A 15893-nucleotide genomic window follows, 5' to 3' on the forward strand; every position below is an offset into this window, starting at 1 on the left:
ACATAACACTTTATAAATGATGCTAACAACTTAGCTCGTTAGCATACGGTGAAGACGCACACATAACACTTTATAAATGATGCTAACAACTTAGCTCGTTAGCATACGGTGAAGACGCACACATAACACTTTATAAATGACGCTAACAACTTAGCTCGTTAGCATAGGGTGAAGACGGACACATAACACTTTATAAATGATGCTAACAACTTAGCTCGTTAGCATACGGTGAAGACGCACACATAACACTTTATAAATGACGCTAACAACTTAGCTCGTTAGCATACGGTGAAGACGCACACATAACACTTTATAAATGACGCTAACAACTTAGCTCGTTAGCATACGGTGAAGACGCACACATAACACTTTATAAATGACGCTAACAACTTAGCTCGTTAGCATACGGTGAAGACGCACACATAACACTTTATAAATGATGCTAACAACTTAGCTCGTTAGCATACGGTGAAGACGCACACATAACACTTTATAAATGACGCTAACAACTTAGCTCGTTAGCATACGGTGAAGACGCACACATAACACTTTATAAATGATGCTAACAACTTAGCTCGTTAGCATACGGTGAAGACGCACACATAACACTTTATAAATGACGCTAACAACTTAGCTCGTTAGCATACGGTGAAGACGCACACATAACACTTTATAAATGACGCTAACAACTTAGCTCGTTAGCATACGGTGAAGACGCACACATAACACTTTATAAATGATGCTAACAACTTAGCTCGTTAGCATACGGTGAAGACGCACACATAACACTTTATAAATGACGCTAACAACTTAGTTCGTTAGCATACGGTGAAGACGCACACATAACACTTTATAAATGACGCTAACAACTTAGCTCGTTAGCATACAGTGAAGACGGACAGGTTTGTTTGGAAGTTCACGATCTTCTAAGAAAACAACTGAGACGAGATGAAGTTCTTACAATATGTTGCTTTAACAAAGGAGGTTGAAAGAGACGAGTGACTGGATCACTAGTGTTTGACTAGATCATAAGTTAGTATTACTTCACTGGATCACTAGTGTTTGACTAGATCATAAGTTAGTATTACTTCACTGGATCACTAGTGTTTGACTAGATCACAAGTTAGTATTACTTCACTGGATCACTAGTGTTTGACTAGATCACAAGTTAGTATTACTTCACTGGATCACTAGTGTTTGACTAGATCACAAGTTAGTATTACTTCACTGGATCACTAGTGTTTGACTAGATCACAAGTTAGTATTACTTCACTGGATCACTAGTGTTTGACTAGATCACAAGTTAGTATTACTTCACTGGATCACTAGTGTTTGACTAGATCACAAGTTAGTATTACTTTACTGGATCACTAGTGTTTGACTAGATCACAAGTTAGTATTACTTCACTGGATCACTAGTGTTTGACTAGATCACAAGTTAGTATTACTTTACTGGATCACTAGTGTTTGACTAGATCACAAGTTAGTATTACTTCACTGGATCACTAGTGTTTGACTAGATCACAAGTTAGTATTACTTCACTGGATCACTAGTGTTTGACTAGATCACAAGCTAGTATTACTTCCGTCACCATAGCAACCGAGCCTAACAAGCTGCACAGTTCACAGACGGACGGAGACGTAAACAACAACGAGACATAGAAGTACAAATTGACAACTTTACAGAACGTGACACTGATTGGTCGAAGTGCACATGTTTCCGATATATCGCACGTGCCAATATCGCGATGTTCTTTTTTCTCGATATATCGTGCAGCCCTACTTGACACACACTCCAATCGGCTGCAGCTTCACGAACATGCTTCTTTGTGAGTGTGTAGAGTGAACACAGTCATATTAATCAAATATCAAACATGTTAGACAAGAGTCACGTGACCGATGAACTGATGACATCATCACGCGTCTCTGATGAGAGTCCGAGGTCAGGTACGAGTGTTTGGCTGTGATTGGAACAAAACCCTTGTTAGGTCCAGAACCAAACATGTTATCAATGACTCCAGGAACCGGTCGTTCACGCTCGAGACAAAGAAGCTTCTGACCTCACATCCGAGACCATTTGATCCGTGTTCTATTTCCACCGACCGGCTGCCCTTTAAACTGACTCCCTCTTGACTCACCGCATGCATGGCGAGTGAACACGTTCATTAGGTAAAGAATACGCTCGTTAGATCTGACATTTACTCTCAGTAACTCCACGACATTCTTGTTGAACATGTCAGTTTTAATTAAAACATGATAATAAATACTATATAATACTTTTTCTAAGGTAAGGTAAGGTAAGGTAAAACTAAATTGTTTTTTTCCAATAGCCAATACATACAGCAATTATTTATAAAAAATCAAAAATAAATCAAAAATTCTACAGTAACAAAAAAATACATTTTATTAATTCTATGCAAGGGTGACAGTGGTTCGCAAGGTCGACTGCAAGAAGGTTTGCTGGTTCAATTCCAGGCCAACTTGTGACCTTTCTGTATGTTCTCCCCGTGTTGTGTGGGTTTACTCCGGACACTCCGGTTTCCTCCCACAGTCCAAAAACATACAGAGGTTGATTGAGAATTGAGGGGATATTGTCCGTAGGTATGAGTGTGTGTGTGAATGGTTGTCTATCTTTGTGTGATTTGTGTGACAGACTGGTGCCCTGTCCAGGGTGTCCCCTGCCTCTCACCCAATGAAACTGGGACAGACTCCAGCCCCCCTGTTACCCCCAAAAGGAATATAGGAATGAATTGAATACAAACATTTTAATGTTGATTTGTTGTTTTTTACGATTTTAAATCCAATTTTTATGTTAAATTGTTCATCCACGGATCAAGAAGGTCAGCTGGGTTTAGTCAGGTTAGTTTAACCCAATGAGGACGTAGTTGTTAGTAATAGTTAAAGTAATGGTTGTCGAAAAATGTAGACGTGAACTTTAAGACGATCATGTGACGTAAGTTTGATCCAGTAGCTCTGTGCTCTGTTGGTTTAGTCTGGAGACACTTTTAAGGTTTGAAGATTTCAAATGATAAATGAACTGATAATTCTGCAGATGTTCTTCTAAAGTTAACTGGGAACACGTGACGGCAGAAGCAGCTTCTCGACCGTGCAGAGGATCATGGATCAGGAGAGTGTTGACGGACGATGTCTGGACCAGATGAGACGCTTCAGTTCCACCAGGTTCATTAACAGGACACTTGGTTTGAGGTGATCATGGATTCGTGGAACCTCAAGTCAGTGAAGTCATGAGAGGAGAAACATCAACTTATCTTATCTGCCGAGCTCCTGCCTGACCATGACAACACCAGGAGGGTTTACGATCTGACCTTGACGGAACCAGGAAGAGATACGAACTGACCTTGACAATACAAAGAGGAGATACGATCTGACCTTGACAATACCAAGAGGAGATACGATCTGACCTTGACAACACCAAGAGGAGATACGATCTGACCTTGACAATACCAAGAGGAGATACGATCTGACCTTGACAGAACCAGGAAGAGATATGATCTGACCTTGACAGAACCAGGAAGAGATATGATCTGACCTTGACAGAACCAGGAGGAGATAGGATCTGACCTTGACAACACCAGGAGGAGATACGATCTGAACTTGACAGAACCAGGAGGAGATACGATCTGACCTCGACAATACCAGGAGGAGATACGATCTGACCTTGACAATACCAGGAGGAGATACGATCTGACCTTGACAATACAAAGAGGAGATACGATCTGACCTTGACAATACCAAGAGGAGATACGATCTGACCTTGACAATACCAAGAAGAGATACGAACTGACCTTGACAATACAAAGAGGAGATACGATCTGACCTTGACAATACCAAGAGGAGATACGATCTGACCTTGACAACACCAAGAGGAGATACGATCTGACCTTGACAATACCAAGAGGAGATACGATCTGACCTTGACAGAACCAGGAAGAGATATGATCTGACCTTGACAGAACCAGGAAGAGATATGATCTGACCTTGACAGAACCAGGAGGAGATAGGATCTGACCTTGACAACACCAGGAGGAGATACGATCTGAACTTGACAGAACCAGGAGGAGATACGATCTGACCTCGACAATACCAGGAGGAGATACGATCTGACCTTGACAATACCAGGAGGAGATACGATCTGACCTTGACAATACAAAGAGGAGATACGATCTGACCTTGACAATACCAAGAGGAGATACGATCTGACCTTGACAATACCAAGAAGAGATACGAACTGACCTTGACAATACAAAGAGGAGATACGATCTGACCTTGACAATACCAAGAGGAGATACGATCTGACCTTGACAACACCAAGAGGAGATACGATCTGACCTTGACAATACCAAGAGGAGATACGATCTGACCTTGACAGAACCAGGAAGAGATATGATCTGACCTTGACAGAACCAGGAAGAGATATGATCTGACCTTGACAGAACCAGGAGGAGATAGGATCTGACCTTGACAACACCAGGAGGAGATACGATCTGAACTTGACAGAACCAGGAGGAGATACGATCTGACCTCGACAATACCAGGAGGAGATACGATCTGACCTTGACAATACCAGGAGGAGATACGATCTGACCTTGACAATACTAGGAGGAGATACGATCTGACCTTGACAACACTAGGAGGAGATAGGATCTGACCTTGACAGAACCGGGAGAAGATACGATCTGACCTTGACAACAGCAGGAGAAGATACGATCTGACCTTGACAACAGCAGGAGAAGATACGATCTCACCTTGACAGATTCAAGAGAAGATACGATCTGACCTTGACAGAACCAGGAGGAGCTACGATCTGACCTTGACAGAACAAGGAGAAGATACGATCTGACCTTGACAACACTAGGAGGAGATACAATCTGACCTTGACAGAACCAGGAGGAGATACGATCTGACCTTGACAGAACAAGGAGAAGATACGATCTGACATTGACGGAACCAGGAGAAGATACGATCTGAACTTGACAGAACCAGGAGGAGATACGATCTAACCTTGACAGAACCTGGAGAAGATACGATCTGACCTTGACAGAACCAGGAGGAGATACGATCTGACCTTGACAGAACCAGAAGGAGATACGATCTGAACTTGACAACACCAGGAGGAGATACGATATGACCTTGACAGAACCGGGAGAAGATACGATCTGACCTTGACAGAACCTGGAGAAGATACAATCTGACCTTGACAGATTCAAGAGAAGATACGATCTGACCTTGACAGAACCAGAAGGAGATACGATCTGAACTTGACAACACCAGGAGGAGATACGATCTGACCTTGACAGATTCAAGAGAAGATACGATCTGAACTTGACAGAACCAGGAGGAGATACGATCTGACCTTGACAATACCAGGAGGAGATACGATCCGACCTTGACAATACCAGGAGGAGATACAATCTGACCTTGACAACACTAGGAGGAGATACGATCTGACCTTGACAACACTAGGAGAAGATACGATCTCACCTTGACAGATTCAAGAGAAGATACGATCTGACCTTGACAGAACCAGGAGGAGATACGATCTGACCTTGACAGAACAAGGAGAAGATACGATCTGACCTTGACAACACTAGGAGGAGATACAATCTGACCTTGACAGAACCAGGAGGAGATACGATCTGACCTTGACAGAACAAGGAGAAGATACGATCTGACATTGACGGAACCAGGAGAAGATACGATCTGAACTTGACAGAACCAGGAGGAGATACGATCTAACCTTGACAGAACCTGGAGAAGATACGATCTGACCCTGACAGAACCAGGAGGAGATACGATCTGACCTTGACAGAACCAGAAGGAGATACGATCTGAACTTGACAACACCAGGAGGAGATACGATCTGACCTTGACAGAACCGGGAGAAGATACGATCTGACCTTGACAGAACCTGGAGAAGATACAATCTGACCTTGACAGATTCAAGAGAAGATACGATCTGACCTTGACAGAACCAGAAGGAGATACGATCTGAACTTGACAACACCAGGAGGAGATACGATCTGACCTTGACAGATTCAAGAGAAGATACGATCTGAACTTGACAGAACCAGGAGGAGATACGATCTGACCTTGACAATACCAGGAGGAGATACAATCTGACCTTGACAACACTAGGAGAAGATACGATCTGACCTTGACAACACTAGGAGAAGATACGATCTGACCTTGACAACACCAGGAGAAGATAGGATCTGACCTTGACAGAACCAGGGAGGATGAATTCTGGCTCAGCATCAAAAGTTCCAGACAAAACTTCTTCAACAACAAACATTCTGATCCACTGACTCTAATAACTGCACCGTCAAGAAATTATGTGTTGATGAGGCTTCACGAAACAATGTGTCACGATACAGTGTCTTCGTCGTTTTTGAAAGACCACTAGATGTCACTATCCACGTCTCTGATCCATAATTCCATTAATCTTGGCACATTTTCAATGTTAAAGTGACACCTAGTGGTCTTTTAAAAATGAAGACACTGTATCGTGACACATTGTTTCGTGAAGCCTCATCAACACAAACCTATGATCACGGGTTTTATGGGAGGAAACATGTTGAATAAAAACTATTGTGACTATAATTGTATTGTTGAAGTGTTTATAAAGTGTGTATTTGTAATGATTGTGTGGCACCTGGACTGATTTGTGTTTAGTTTGTGTTCATGACCTGACTGTTGGTTCATACCCTCCCCGCTGAGTCTCTGTGCTTCTCATGTCAACGTGTCTTGGATTAAACCCACAATCTTAGTGACTCAGCTGCAACCTGTGGTGCTGTGTGACCTGTGATGAACAGTGTGACGTGTGTGTGATCCGATGGAAGAAACGTCAATAATATTGATAGAAACATAGATTGTCTTTAAATAAGTATTATTAAGACAAAATGAAATATTGCGCCAATGTAAAAATTAAATAGCAAATATTAAATAGTTTTTTTTTTAATAATTGAATGCAATAATTTATGTTTAACGGTTAAATTTGGTGTTTTTTTCGTTGCTGTTTTAACGTTCAATCGTTCATGATAAGGAAACGTGAGTTCAGAGGTCATGACTCAGGTAAGTTAGACACTGATGATGATGTGTTGTTGCCGTAGGTATTAGCAATAGTTAAAGTAATAGTTCCGGAAGATCCTGTGACATCTAGTGACACTATTATACCTATTATAACATTTTTATATTGAATTAAATGAATACAAATTGAGAAATACTGAATACATTTTTTTAATTAGAATATCAAAATACAATTTTAAAAAAAATGTTCCAATTTTTGTTCAATAAACAAATGATTGAATTCAAATATTATTATTATTATTATTTTAATTAAAATGTAAGTAAGTAAGTAAGTAATTAGTATTTATATAGCGGTATAAAATATTTATTACATTACTTAATAAGAAAAAACGAAACCTTCCAATATATATATAAATGATTGAATTCAACATTAAAAATACACATTAAAATGAATCATGCTTAAGAATCAAAATGTGGGTAAAACAAATGAATATTCAAGATTTAAAATGATCAAAATTCAGTTAAATATTTTACAGACACTGATGTTCCTCGAGATTAACTCGCGACAAGATAAAGATAGAATTAAACAAGATTTACTAAAAGATCACGCATATAAAAATCAGAAAAATGCGTGAATGGATGGTGAGGAAAAATGAACCGTGAAATAAACAGTGTTTTACAATATGTCGTAATAACAGACACAGAAATGATTGTATTTACACTGAAATCTATCATTTAAATGTACGTCAAAAATCAAGATGCGCGTTGAATTTGTGATCGAACATGAAAAAACAACAAGAGGAAAATATGAAAAACGTCTCCAGGATGTTCTGTCGAAACAAACCAAAGGCTGCTCTTGAGTCGTCGGCGTGGATGTTGCAAACACAGGTGCGGAGCAGGACGAAGATCTCGACGCTCTCAGGATGGCTGACACACAACACGACAACACCTCCGCACAGACGTACCCGCTGCGCTGCGACTTCTCCCCGACACAGGCTCGCTGCTCGCGGCCGCTGAGGCGCGTCACTCCCCGGCGCGTCACTCCGGTTCTCCCCCGCGTCTCTGCGAACATCTGCGGCTCAATCCAGCGACGAACACCGCGCCAGCCTCGGCGTGAGCAAGAAGAAGTCACCAGTCAGATGCTCCATTTCCCAGATCCACAACAATCCTCACACACACATCAACACACACACACACACACACACACACACACACACGCACGCTTGGACACGCCCCTGGGCGGCGCTGATTGGTCCAGAGCGGCCTCCGTCGATGACCAACATCTGGATGAGACCAAGTCGAGTTAAGAAGGAAGAGAAGCAGGTGGAGGAAGAGAAGGAAGCAAATAAGGTGAAGGAAGTGAAGCAAGAGAAGGAAGTGAAGGAAGTGAAGCAGGTAAATAAAGTGAAGAAAGTGGAGGAAGAGAAGGAAGCGAAGGAAGCAAATAAGGTGAAGAAAGTGAAGCAGGAGAAGGAAGTGAAGGAAGTGAAGCAAGAGAAGGAAGTGAAAGAAGAGAAGTAGGTAAAGGAAGTAAAGGAAGTAAAGGAAGTGAAAGAAGTGAATTAAGTAAAAGAAGAGAAGAAGGTGAAGTAAGAGAAAGAAAGTGAAGCAGGTAAATAAAGTGAAGAAGGTGGAGGAAGAGAAGGAAGCGAAGGAAGCAAATAAGGTGAAGAAAGTGAAGCAGGAGAAGGAAGTGAAGGAAGTGAAGGAAGTGAAGCAAGTGAAGGAAGTGAAGGAAGTGAAGCAAGAGAAGGAAGTGAAAGAAGAGAAGTAAGTAAAGGAAGTAAAGGAAGTAAAGGAAGTGAAAGAAGTGAAATAAGAAAAAGAAGAGAAGAAGGTGAAGGAAGAGAAGGAAGTGAAAAGCAGATAAAGGAAGTGGAGGAAGTGAAGAAAGTGGAGGAAGTGAAGGAAAAGAAGCAGGTGAAGGAAGTGGAGGAAGTGAAGGAAAAGAAGCAGGTGAAGGAAGTGGAGGAAGTGAAGGAAATTGAAGCAGGTGAAGGGAGTGAAAGAAGTAAAAGAAGAGAAGAAGGTGAAGGAAGAGAAGGAAGTGAAAAGCAGATAAAGGGAGTGGAGGAAGTGAAGAAAGTAGAGGAAGTAAAGAAAGTGGAGGAAGTGAAGAAAAATAAGCAGGTGAAGAAAGTGGAGGGAGTAAAAGAAGAGAAGGAAGTGAAAAAAGAGAAGGAAGTAAAGGAAGTAAAGAAAGTAAAGGAAGTGAAAGAAGTGAAATAAGTAAAAGAAGAGAAGAAGGTGAAGGAAGAGAAGGAAGTGAAAAGCAGATAAAGGAAGTGGAGGAAGTGAAGAAAGTGGAGGAAGTGAAGGAAAAGAAGCAGGTGAAGGAAGTGGAGGAAGTGAAGGAAATTGAAGCAGGTGAAGGGAGTGAAAGAAGTAAAAGAAGAGAAGAAGGTGAAGGAAGAGAAGGAAGTGAAAAGCAGATAAAGGGAGTGGAGGAAGTGAAGAAAGTAGAGGAAGTAAAGAAAGTGGAGGAAGTGAAGGAAAATAAGCAGGTGAAGAAAGTGGAGGGAGTAAAAGAAGAGAAGAAGGTGAAGGAAGAGAATGAAGTGAAGAAAGTGAAAAAGGAGAAGGAAGTGAAGCAGATAAATAAAGTGGAGGAAGTAAAGTCATTGGAGGAAGTGAAGAAAGTGAAGCAGGTATAGGAAGAGCAGGAAGTGAAGGAAGTGAAGAAAATGAAGGAAATAAAGGAAGTTGAGTAAGTGAAATAAGTGAAGGAAGTGAAGGAAGAGAAAGAAGTGAAGAAAACGGATGAAGAGAAGGAAGTGAAAAACGTAAAGGAAGTGAAGAAAGTGGAGTAAGTAAATGAAGAGAAGGAATTGAAGGAGGAGAAGAAAGTGGAGGAAGAGAAGGAAGTGAAACAGGTAAATAAAGTGAAGGATGTGGAAGAAGTAAATGAGGAGAAGGAAGTGAAGTAGGTAAAGGAAATTAAGAAAGTGAAGGAAGTGAAGAAAGTGGAGGAAGTGAAGGAATTGAAGAAAGTGGAGGAAGTAAATAAAGAGAAGGAAGTGAAGCAGGTGAAGGAAGTTAAGAAAAGTGAGGAAGTGAAGAAAGTGGAGGAAGTTAAGGAAGTGAAGGAAGTGAAGCAGGTAAAGGAAGTGAAGCAGGTGAAGGAAGTGAAGAAAGTGAAGGAAGTGAAGCAGGTAAAGGAAGTGACGAAAGTGAAGGAAGTGAAGCAGGTAAAGAAAGTGGAGGAAGTGAAGGAAGTGAAGGAAGTGAAGCAAGTAAAGGAAGTGAAGAAAGTGAAGGAAGTGAAGCAGGTAAAGGAAGTGAAGCAGGTGAAGGAAGTGAAGAAAGTGAAGGAAGTGAAGCAGGTAAAGGAAGTGAAGAAAGTGAAGGAAGTGAAGCAGGTAAAGGAAGTGACGAAAGTGAAGGTAGTGAAGCAGGTAAAGAAAGTGGAGGAAGTGAAGTAAGTGAAGGAAGTGAAGCAAGTAAAGGAAGTGAAGAAAGTGAAGGAAGTGAAGCAGGTAAAGGAAGTAAAGAAAGTGAAGGAAGTGAAGCAGGTAAAGGAAGTGAAGCAGGTGAAGGAAGTGAAGAAAGTGAAGGAAGTGAAGCAGGTAAAGGAAGTGAAGCAGGTGAAGGAAGTGAAGAAGGTGAAGGAAGAGAAGGAAGTGAAGCAGGTAAAGGAAGTGAAGCAGGTAAAGGAAGTGAAGCAGGTAAAGGAAGTAAAGAAAGTGAAGGAAGTGAAGCAGGTAAAGGAAGTGAAGCAGGTAAAGGAAGTGAAGCAGGTAAAGGAAGTAAAGAAAGTGAAGGAAGTGAAGCAGGTAAAGGAAGTGAAGCAGGTAAAGGAAGTGAAGCAGGTAAAGGAAGTGAAGCAGGTAAAGGAAGTGAAGCAGGTAAAGGAAGTGAAGAAAGTGAAGGAAGTGAAGCAGGTAAAGGAAGTGAAGCAGGTAAAGGAAGTGAAGCAGGTAAAGGAAGTAAAGAAAGTGAAGGAAGTGAAGCAGGTAAAGGAAGTGAAGCAGGTGAAGGAAGTGAAGAAGGTGAAGGAAGAGAAGGAAGTGAAGCAGGTAAAGAAAGTGAAGACAGTAGAGGAAGTGAAGGAAGTGGAGGAAGTAAATGAAGAGAAGGAAGTGAAGGAAGAGAAGGAAGTGAAGAAAGTGGAGAATCAGAATCAGAATCAGAATCAGAATCAGAATCAGAATCAGAATCAGAATCAGAATCAGAAACCTTTATTTGTCCCGCAAGGGGAAATTCGGTTTAACAACAGCAAGCTAAAAAAAATAAAATAAAACACCCAGAAATAAAAATAAGAAAAAGAAAAAGAAAATCTAAATAGAATAGAAAATAAATCTGGAGGAAGAGAAGGAAGTGAAGAAGGAAAAGGAAGTGAAGCAGGTAAAGAAAGGGAAGAAAGTGAAGGAAGTGGAGGAAGTAAATGAAGAGAAGGGAGTGAAGGAAGAGAAGGAAGTGAAGGAAGAGAAGGAAGTGAAGAAGGTAAAGGAAGTGAAGCAGGTAAAGAAAGGGAAGAAAGTGGAGGAAGTGAAGAAAGTGGAGGAAGTGAAGGAAGAGAAGGAAGTGAAAAAAGTGAAGCAGGTAAAAGAAGTGAAGCAGGTGAAGTAAGTGTAGGAAGAGAAGGACGTGAAGAAAATGAGGGAAGTGAAGGAAGTGGAGTAGGTGAAATAAGTGAAGGAAGAGAAGGAAGTGAAGAAAGTGGAGGAAGTGAAGGAAGAGAAGGAAGTGAAGCAGGTAAAGGAAGTTAAGACAGTTAAGGAAGAGAAGCAGGTGAGGGAAGAGAAGGAATATAAGGAAGTAAAATAAGTAAAGGAAGTAAAGGAGGTGAAGGAAGCAAAGGATGTTGAAAATAGGATGAAGTGAAGGAAGTGAAGGAAGCAAAGAAGGTGAAAAAAGAGAAGGAAGTGAAGGGAGTGAATGGAGTGAAGGAAGTGAAGGAAGCAAAGAAAGAGAAGGAAGCAAATGAGGTGAAAGAATTGAAGCAGGCGAAGGAAGTAAAGGAAGAGAAGGAAGCAAAATAAGTGAAGGAAGTGAAGCAAGAGAAGGAAGCGAAGGGAGTGAAGGGAGTTAAGGAAGTGAAAGAAGAGAAGTAAGTAAAGGGGGTGAAGGAAGTGAAGGAAGAGAAGGAAGTGAAGGAAGTGAAGGAAGAGAAGTAAGTGAAGGGGGTGAAGGAAGTGAAGGAAGAGAAGGAAGTGAAGGAAGTGAAGGAAGAGAAGTAAGTGAAGGGGGTGAAGGAAGTGAAGGAAGAGAAGGAAGTGAAGGAAGAGAAGGAAGTGAAAAAAGTGAAGCAGGTAAAAGAAGTGAAGCAGGTGAAGTAAGTGTAGGAAGAGAAGGACGTGAAGAAAATGAGGGAATTGAAGGAAGTGGAGTAGGTGAAATAAGTGAAGGAAGAGAAGGACGTGAAGAAAGTGGAGGAAGAGTAGGAAGTGAAGCAGGTAAAGAAAGTGAAGAAAGTGGAGGAAGTGAAGGAAGAGAAGGAAGTGAAGCAGGTAAAGGAAGTTAAGACGGTTAAGGAAGAGAAGCAGGTGAGGGAAGAGAAGGAATATAAGGAAGTAAAATAAGTAAAGGAAGTGAAGGAGGTGAAGGAAGCAAAGGATGTTGAAAATAGGATGAAGTGAAGGGAGTGAAGGAAGTGAAGGAAGCAAAGAAGGTGAAAAAAGAGAAGGAAGTGAAGGGAGTGAATGGAGTGAAGGAAGTGATGGAAGCAAAGAAAGAGAAGGAAGCAAATGAGGTGAAAGAAGTGAAGCAGGCGAAGGAAGTAAAGGAAGAGAAGGAAGCTAAATAAGTGAAGGAAGTGAAGCAAGAGAAGGAAGCGAAGGAAGTGAAGGAAGAGAAGTAAGTGAAGGGGGTGAAGGAAGTGAAGGAAGAGAAGTAAGTGAAGGAAGTGAAGGAAGAGAAGGAAGTGAAGCAAGAGAAGGAAGTGAAGAAAGTGGAGGAAGTTAAGGAAGTGAAGCAGGTAAAGGAAGAGAAGAAAGTGAAGCAGGTGAAGGAAGCAAAGCAGGTAAAGGAAGTTAAGAAAGTGAAGGAAGAGAAGCAGGTGAAGGTAGAGAAGGAAGATAAGGAAGTAAAAGAAGTGAAGGAGGTGAACGAAGCAAAGGAGGTGAAAAAAGAGAAGGAAGTGAAGGAAGTGAAGGGAGTGAAGGAAGTGAAGGATGTGAAGGAAGCAAATGAGGTGAAGGAAGTGAAGCAAGAGAAGGAAGTGAAAAAGAGAAGGAAGTGAAAGAGGTGAAGGAAGCGAAGGAAGTGAATGGAGTGAAATAAGTGAAGGAAGTGAAGCAAGAGAAGGAAGCTAAGGAAGTGCAGCAGCTGAGGAAAGTGAAGGAAGTGAAGAAAGTGAGGAAGATAAAGGAAGTGGAGGAAGTGAAGCAGATGTTATTCTTTCATTAGTGTTGACGGGAGCATTAACTTTACATGAGCGCCCTCTAGTGTTGTAACTGTCTCACTTCTTCTATTGCTATAATTCTTTCATTAGTGTTGACGGGAGCATTAACTTTACATGAGCGCCCTCTAGTGTTGAAACTGTCTCACTTCTTCTATTGCTATAATTCTTTCATTAGTGTTGACGGGAGCATTAACTTTACATGAGCGCCCTCTAGTGTTGAAACTGTCTCACTTCTTCTATTGCTATAATTCTTTCATTAGTGTTGACGGGAGCATTAACTTTACATGAGCGCCCTCTAGTGTGGTAACTGTCTCACTTCTTCTATTTTACTTCAGATTTTTCGATCCTTTCATAAGTAAAGATACATGTTTGATACAAAACATTTCAACTACAGGTAGATTCTGTTCTGGGAGAGAAAAATATATTCACAGGAAGAAAGTTTTAAATATAAAAACATTGAGTGTCAACTGCTGAATTACAAACTGATTCTCCCTTCAGCGAAATAATAGAATGATTTTCCTGAGCTATGATCTCCATTTATTATTTTATTCAGAGAATAAAGGTCAGTAACTTTTCAGATAACATCAGGATATAAACGTGTTCAAGATAAATGTTTTATGAGTTTAGAATATTTCAAGTCAAAGTCTAATCAGGATATAAAAGTGTTTTCATCTTTTATGAGGAAAACTTTGATCTGGAGATAATATCTGAACTCAGTTGGTAAAAAACATTCAGACTATTCACATGTCGTGACGATCACCTCATTTTTGTACCCAGATTTATTCGTCCTCGTCTCAACATGATTTGGATTCTTGACTTAGCTTTTGTGTTATTTAGCGCACTGTTTGTTTTTATGATTCTGGACGCCTGGACAACTTTTAGGAGCAGAAAAAAGTTGAAGACAGGTCAGTCACCTCCGTCATTTAACCGTCATAATAATAATGATCTAATGTTATTTTGGGGGAAATTTTTGAGTGGGTTTAAATTCAGGATGTTATATATTTTGTTTGTGGGTTTTGATTTAGATTCAAAACTATGGGCCTGGATGTCCTTGAAAAAGTGTGACCTTGGTCTTTGCGAAGACTTTTAAAATGACTTGAAATATCTCAGTCAAGCAGATCTTTAAAGAAAACTTTTGTCGCTGCTATCAAATGTCAAAGGTAGAGCTTATCTATTTGTTCATTGATTGAGAGTCAAAGGTAGGTTCTACTATCGATGAAAATCAACGTTTATGGTATTACAAACTGATTTATTGAAACCAAATTCCCCTGGGGGTTCATATCCCCATCCCACCTCTCCTATTGTCTCACTTAGGTATCTGTCTGTGCTTCGCTTTTTCTACTTCCCCACAACAAATTACTGTTTGGTTCTTACATCACTGGTCCCTCAGCATTTGATGCAGACTGTGTTAACCCAGGCTATTACCGTTGTGTTTTTCTCTGTTTAAAAGAAGTTCTGGTTCACAATGATCTGTTGCATTTGTTTGAAGGTTCTGACTGTCCTAGGCCTTTGGGTCAAGAACCAGAAGAAAAACACCACCACACCAGAGCTAAGAGGTGAGACAAAGAGGTTGATGTCTGTCCTCCATTTCAGAGCTTCAACCTCTCCTATTATTTATTTACTTCAAGATCTGAGGCAGAACCTACTGGACCTGGACCTGGACAAAGATCCGGATCCGACCCCAGCTGTTTGTCTCTGAAGAGTGATCAATCAATGCCACTACGAAATGACTTTGGAGGAGAAACTTCGTGTCAGAGGTGAGAATGTTCAACTGCTCCAGGTCCACACAGACAGTCTAAAGACAAAGACCTGCAAACTGGCCAAGTCCACATCAGCACACATTTCAAATCAGCCAAGGTCGGCTGTAGTAATGTTATATGTCTTATAAAAAGGTTTACTTTCCGAACATCTAAGTTCTGGTCGATTTAACCTTAAAATTGCCTCTAGGTAAAATTACCTGAAGTTGGAGCACCACCCTTGTATTCTAGTCCAAAGGAAACTATTACATTTACGTGGATGATAATGAATTAATTGGCCTTATTAAATAACTATGAAACACTAGTTTGAATCAATCTCATTAACTGAAGTCACTACTTGTTGTCTAGATTAATGTTCTTTACTGAGTAAGAGGCTCTTAAATTGATTATACAAAAATATGAAAAATTGTAAAGGCAACTGACGTACTTTTTATAGGATTTATTGAAAGAAATAAAGAGAAAAGGTAGAACAGTTAAGAACAACGTAATGGAATGATGATGCTTGATGATTGTCAACTTCTGGGAAAGCTTTACAACTAATCTTAAGATAATCTTGCTACCTCTGATCAATTTGAAAAATCCCACCACATCATCAAGCAAGATTGACAATGTTACAGTTTCTTACGTCGTCGAGAGAAGAGAGGAAGGAGTGATGATGACGAGGAGGTTGTGGTGAAGAGGATAAGAAGGATGAGCAGCAGCAGGAGGAGCACGACTGAAGGACCTGGATCCAGCGTTGTCGGGCG

The 15893-nt window shown here is 40.7% G+C and overlaps 1 protein-coding gene across 1 annotated transcript in view; it reads right to left on the bottom strand.

The window, feature by feature from the left end:
• The window catches only part of ext1c (exostoses (multiple) 1c), a 96787-nt gene extending 88579 nt beyond the window's left edge, over positions 1–8208 (bottom strand). Inside the window, exon 1 of the mRNA XM_087786191.1 lies at positions 8013–8208. The gene's annotated coding sequence lies outside the window, so the exon portion shown is untranslated. The remainder of the gene's footprint in view (positions 1–8012) is intronic.
• Between the last annotated feature and the right edge of the window lie 7685 nt (positions 8209–15893).

The sequence above is a fragment of the Callionymus lyra genome, chromosome 3 (genome assembly GCF_982586985.1).
Source record: "Callionymus lyra chromosome 3, fCalLyr1.hap1.1, whole genome shotgun sequence".
In the NCBI taxonomy this organism is placed as follows: Eukaryota; Metazoa; Chordata; class Actinopteri; order Syngnathiformes; family Callionymidae; genus Callionymus; species Callionymus lyra.